Source organism: Micromys minutus, assembly GCF_963924665.1.
Source record: "Micromys minutus genome assembly, chromosome: 31".
Lineage (NCBI taxonomy): Eukaryota > Metazoa > Chordata > Mammalia > Rodentia > Muridae > Micromys > Micromys minutus.
This window is the reverse complement of record NC_137966.1, coordinates 29,631,191-29,638,690: the sequence shown is the minus strand read 5'-3', so window position 1 is coordinate 29,638,690 and position 7,500 is coordinate 29,631,191.

Below are 7,500 nucleotides of genomic sequence, written 5' to 3'. Positions count from 1 at the left end.
AACCTTAACACTAAACCTAACCCTAACCCTAACCCTAACCCTAACCCTAACCCTAACACTAACCCCTAACCCCTAAAACTAACCCTAACCCTAACCCCTAACCCTAACCCTAACCCTAACCCTAACCCTAACCCTAACCCTAAACCCTCCCTGACCCTAACCCTAACCCTAACCCTAACCCTAACCCTAAACCTAACCCTGACCCTAATCCTATCCCTAACCCTAACCCTTACCCTAACACTAACACTAACCTTAACCCTAACCCTAACCTTAACCCTCACCCTAACCCTCACCTTAACCCTAAACCTAACACTAACACTAACCCTAACACACTAAATCCTAAACCCTAAACCCCGAAAAACCCTAAACACTAATTCTAAAGCACCCTAAACCCTAAACTATAAACACTAAATGCTAAAAAACCCTAAACCCTAAACCCTAAACACTAAACCCTAAACAAGCCTAAACCCTAAAACCATTAACACTATACCCTAAACAACCCTAAACCCTTAACCCTAAACATTATAGCCTAAACCCTAAAACACTATACAACCTTAAACCCTAAACCTTAAAATATCCTAAATCATAAATCCTGAACAACCCTAAACACTAAATTATAAACAACCCTAAAAAACCCTAAACAACTCTAAACGCTAAAACCTAAACAACCCTAACCATTAAAGAATCTTAAACGCTAAATTCTATACCCTAAACCTAAACCACCCTAAAACTTAAACAATTTTAAACCCTAAACCTTAAACCATAAACCCTAAATTTTAAACCATAAATCTAAGAATAACCATAACCCTAAACCTAACCCTAAACCTAAAACTAACCCTAACCCCAACACTAACCTTAACCCCATAACCCTAACCCTAACCTTAAGCCTAACATAACCCCATTACCCTAACTCTAACCCTAACTCTAACACTAATGCTAACCCTAACCCTAACCCTAACCCTAACCCCTTAACCTTAATCCCTAAATCCTAAACCCTGAACAACCATAAATCCTAAACCCTGAACAACCCTAAATCATAAACCCTGAATAACCCTAAACACTAACCTCTAAACAACCCTAAACAACCCTAATCACTAAACCATAAACAACCCTAAACACTAAACCCTAAACAACCCTATACCCTAAACCTTAAACACTAAACCCTAAATAACCCTAAACCCTAAACCATTAACACTATACCCTAAACAACACTAAACACTAAATCCAAAACAACCCTAAAACCTAAACCTTAAACACTAAACCTTAAACAACCCTAAACCCTAAACACTAAACCCTAAACAACCCTAAACTTTTAACCCTAAACACTATTCCCTAAACATCCCTAAACCTTAAACAATCCTAAACTCTAAACCCTAAACCCTTAACCTAAACCACCCTAAATCTTAAACAATCATAAACCCTAAACCTTAAACCCTAAACACTAAACCATAACCCTAAACCTAACAATAACCATAACCTTAACCCTAACCCCTAACCCTTACCCTAACCTTAACCCTAACCCTAATCCTAACCCTAACCCTAACCCTAACCCTAACCGTAACCATAACACTAAACTCTAAACCCTAAACCTAATCCACCCTAAACCTTAAACAATCTTAAACCATAAACCTTAGACCCTAAATCCTAAATCTAACAATAAACCTAAACCTAACCCTAAATCTAACCCTAACCCTAACCCTAACCCTAAACCCTCCCTGACCCTAACCCTAACCCTAACCCTAACCCTAACCCTAAACCTAACCCTGACCCTAATCCTAACACTAACCCCATTTCTAATTCTAACCCTAACACTAATCCTAAACTTAAACCTAACCGCCTAATAATAACCCTAACCCTAACACTAACCCTAACCCCTAACCCTAACCCTAACCCTAACCCTAACCTAACCCTAACCCAAACCCTAACCCTAACCCTAACACTAACCCCCTAACTTTTACCCTAACCCTAACCCTAATATTAACCCTAACCTTAACCCTAACCCTAACCCTAACCCTAACCCTAACCCTAACCCTAACTCTAACCCTAACCCTAACCCTAACCGTAACCAAAATACTAAACTCTAAACCCTAAACCTAATCTACCCTAAACCTTAAACAATCCTAAACCTTAAACCTTAAACCCTAAACCCTAAATCTAACAATAAACCTAAACCTAACCCTAAATCTAACCCTAACCCTAACCCTAACCCTAAACCTAAACCTGACCCTAACCCTAACCCTAATAATAACACTAATCATAACCCAAACACTAACCCTAACCCTAACCCTTAACCTAACCCTAAACCTCACACTATTTCTAATCCTAACACTACACCCTAAACTTTAAATCTAACCCTAACCATAACTCTACCCTTAACCCTAAACCTAACCATATCCCTAAACCTAACCCTGACCCTAATCCTAACACTAACCCTATTTCTAATTCTAACCCTAACACTAATCCTAAACTAAAACCTAACCCCCTAATAATAACCCTAACACTAAACCTAACCCTAACCCTAACCCTAACCTAACCCTAACACTAACCCCTAACCCCTAACACTAACCCTAACACTAACCCCTAACCCTAACCCTAACCCTAACCCTAACCCTATCCCTAACCCTAACCCTTACCCTAACACTAACACTAACCTTAACCCTAACCCTAACCTTGACCCTCACCCTAACCCTCACCTTAACCCTAAACCTAACCCTAACACTAACCCTAACACACTAAATCCTAAACCCTAAACCCCGAAAAACCCTAAACACTAATTCCAAAAGCACCCTAAACCCTAAACTATAAACACTAAATGCTAAAAAACCCTAAACCCTAAACCCTAAACTCTAAACCCTAAACAAGCCTAAACCCTAAAACCATTAACACTATACCCTAAACAACCCTAAACCCTTAACCCTAAACATTATACCCTAAACCCTAAAACACTATACAACCTTAAACCCTAAACCTTAAAATATCCTAAATCATAAATCCTGAACAACCCTAAACACTAAATCATAAACAACCCTAAAAAACCCTAAACAACTCTAAACGCTAAAACCTAAACAACCCTAACCATTAAACAGTCTTAAACGCTAAACCCTATACCCTAAACCTAAACCACCCTAAAACTTAAACAATCCTAAACCCTAAACCTTAAACCATAAAACCTATATTTTAAACCATAAATCTAAGAATATCCATAACGCTAACCCTAACCCTAAACCTAAACCTAACCCTAACCCCAACCCTAACCTTAACCCCATAACCCTAACCCTAACCTTAAGCCTAACATAACCCCATAACCCTAACTCTAACCCTAATGCTAACCCTAACCCTAACACTAACACTAACCCCTAACCCTAACCCTAACCCTAACCCTAACCCTAACCTAACTCTAACCCTAACCCTAACCCTAACACTAACACTAACCCCTAACCCTTACCCTAACCCTAACCCTAACCCTAACCCTAACCATTACCCTAACCCTAACCCTAACCCTAACCCTAACACTAACACTAACCGTAACCATAACACTAAACTCTAAACCCTAAACCTAATCCACCCTAAACTTTAAACAATCCTAAACCATAAACCTTAAACCCTAAACACTAAATCTAACAATAAACCTAAACCTGACCCTAAATCTAACCCTAACCCTAACCCTAACCCTAAAACTAACCCTGACCCTAACCCTAACCCTAATCCTAACACTAACCATAAACCTAACCCTAACCCTAACCCTAACCCTAACCTTAACCCTAACCCTAACCCTAACCCTAACCCTTACCCTAACCCTAACCCTAACCCTAACCCTAACCCCTTAACCTTAATCCCTAAATCCTAAACCCTGAACAACCATAAATCCTAAACCCTGAACAACCCTAAATCATAAACCCTGAATAACCCTAAACACTAACCTCTAAACAACCCTAAACAACCCTAATCACTAAACCATAAACAACCCTAAACACTAAACCCTAAACAACCCTATACCCTAAAACTTAAACACTAATCCCTAAATAACCCTAAACCCTAAACCATTAACACTATACCCTAAACAACACTAAACACTAAACCCAAAACAACCCTAAAACCTAAACCTTAAACACTAAACCTTAAACAACCCTAAACCCTAAACACTAAACCCTAAACAACCCTAAATTTTAAATCCGAAACACTATACCCTAAACAACCCTAAACCTTAAACAATCATAAACTCTAAACCCTAAACCCTTAACCTAAACCACCCTAAATCTTAAACAATCCTAAACCCTAAACCTTAAACCCTAAACACTAAATCCTAAAACCTAAACCTAACAATAACCATAACACTAACCCTAACCCTTAACCTTTACCCTAAACCTAACCCTAACCCTAATCCTAACCCTAACCCTAACCCTAACCCTAACCCTAACCCTAACCCTAAACCTAATCCTAACCCTAACCTTAACCCTAATCCTAACCCTAACCCTAACCCTAAACCTAACCGTAACCATAACACTAAACTCTAAACCCTAAACCTAATCCACCCTAAACCTTAAACAATCCTAAACAATAAACCTTAGACCCTAAATCCTAAATCTAACAATAAACCTAAACCTAACCCTAAATCTAACCCTAACCCTAACCCTAATCCTAAACCCTCCCTGACCCTAACCCTAACCCTAACCCTAAACCTAATCCTGACCCTAATCCTAACACTAAACCTATTTCTAATTCTAACCCTAACACTAATCCTAAACTTAAACCTAACCCCCTAATAATAACCCTAACCCTAACACTAACCCTAACCCCTAACCCTAACCCTAACCCTAACCCTAACCCTAACCCTAACCTAACCCTAACCCTAACCTTAACCCTAACCCTAACACTAACCCCTAACCCTTACCCTAACCCTAACCCTAAGCCTAACCATTACCCTAACCCTAACCCTAACCCTAACCCTAACCCTAACACTAACCGTAACCATAACAATAAACTCTAAACCTTAACCTAATCCACCCTAAACCTTAAACAATCCTAAACGATAAACCTTAAACACTAAACCCTAAATCTAACAATAAACCTAAACCTGAACCTAAATCTAACCGTAACCCTAATCCTAACCCTAAACCTAAACCTGACACTAACCCTAACCCTAATCCTAACACTAACCATAACCCTAACCCTAACCCTAACGCTAACTTAACCCTAACTCTAACCCTAACCCTAACGCTAACCTTAACCCTAACCCTAACCCTAACCCTAACCCTAACCCTAACCCTAACCCTAAACTTACCCTAACCCTAACCCTAACCCTAACCCTAACCCTAACCCTAACCCTAACATTAACCTTAACCCTAACCCTAACCTTAACCCTTACCTTAACCCTAACCCCGAACCCTTACCCTAACCCTAACCCTAACCCTAACCCTAAAACTAACCCTAACCCTAACCCTAACCGTAACCCTAACCCTAACCCTAACCCTAACCCTAACCCTAAACCTAACCCTAACCCTAAACTTAACCCTAATCCTAACCCTAACCCTAACGCTAACCCTAACCCTAACCTTACCCTAACCCTAACCCTAAGCTTAAGCCTAACATAACCACATAACCCTAACCCTAACCCTCACCCTAACCCTAACCCTAACACTAACCCTAACCCTAACCCTAACCCCTAACCCCTAACACTAACCCTAACCCTAACCCCTAACCCTAACCCTAACCCTAACCTTACCCTAAGCCTAACCCTAACCCTAAACCTAACCCTAAACCTAACCTTAACCCTAATCCTAACCCTAACCCTAACCCTAACCCTAACCGTAACCATAACACTAAACTCTAAACCCTAAACCTAATCCACCCTAAACCTTAAACAATCCTAAACCATAAACCGTAGACTCTAAACCCTAAATCTAACATTAAACCTAAACCTAACCCTAAATCTAACCCTAACCCTAAACCCTCCCTGACCCTAACCCTAACCCTAACCCTAACCCTAACCCTAAACCTAAACCTGACCCTAATCCTAACACTAAACCTATTTCTAATTCTAACCCTAACACTAATCCTAAACTTAACCATAACCCCCTAATAATAACCCTAACCATAACACTAACCCTAACCCCTAACCCTAACCCTAACCCTAACCCTAACCTAACCCTAACCCTAACCCTAACCCAAACCCTAACACTAACCCACTAACTTTTACCCTAACCCTAACCCTAACCCTAACCTTTACCATAACCCTAACCCTAACCCTAACCCCATCCCTAACCCTAACCGTAACCGTAACCATAACACTAAACTCTAAACCCTAAACCTAATCCACCCTAAACCTTGAACAATCCTAAACCATAAACCTTAAACCCTAAACCCTAAATCTAACAATAAACCTAAACCTAACCCTAAATCTAACCCTAACCCTATCCCTAACCCTAAACCTAACCCTGACCCTAACCCTAACCCTAATCCTAACACTAACAATAACCCTAACCCTAACACTAACCCTAACCTTAACCCTAACCCTAACCCTAACCCTAACCCTAATCCTAACTCTAACTCTAACCCTAACCCTAACCGTAACCATAATACTAAACTCTAAACCCTAAACCTAATCCACCCTAAACCTTAAACAATCCTAAACCATAAACCTTAAACCCTAAACCATAAATCTAACATTAAACCTAAACCTAACCCTAAATCTAACCCTAACCCTAACCCTAACCCTAATCCTAAACCTGACCCTAACCCTAATCCTAACACTAATCATAACCGAAACACTAACCCTAACCCTAACCCTAAACCTAACCCTAAACCTCACACTATCCCTAATCCTAACACTAAACCCTAAACTTTAAATCTAATCCTAACCCTAACCCTACCTTTAACCCTAACCCTAACCATATCGCTAAACCTAACCCTTACCCTAATCCTAACACTAACCCTATTTCTAATTCTAACCCTAACACTAATCCTTAACTAAAACCTAACCCCCTGATAATAACCCTAACACTAAACCTAACCCTAACCCTAACCCAACCCTAACCCTAACACTAACCCCTAACCCCTAACACTAACCCTAACCCTAACCCCTAACCCTAACCCTAACCCTAACCCTAACCTTAACCCTAACCCTAACCCTAACCCTAACCCTATCCCTAACCCTAACCCTTACCCTAACACTAACACTAACCTTAACCCTAACCCTAACCTTAACCCTCACCCTAACCCTCACCTTAACCCTAAACCTAACCCTAACACTAACCCTAACACCCTAAATCCTAAACCCTAAACCCGGAAAAACCCTAAACACTAATTCCAAAAGCACCCTAAACCCTAAACTATAAACACTAAACGCTAAAAAACCCTAAACCCTAAACCCTAAACACTAAACCCTAAACAAGCCTAAACCCTAAAACCATTAACACTATACCCTAAACAACCCTAAACCCTTAACCCTAAACATTATACCCTAAACCCTAAAACACTATACAACCTTAAACCCTAAACCTT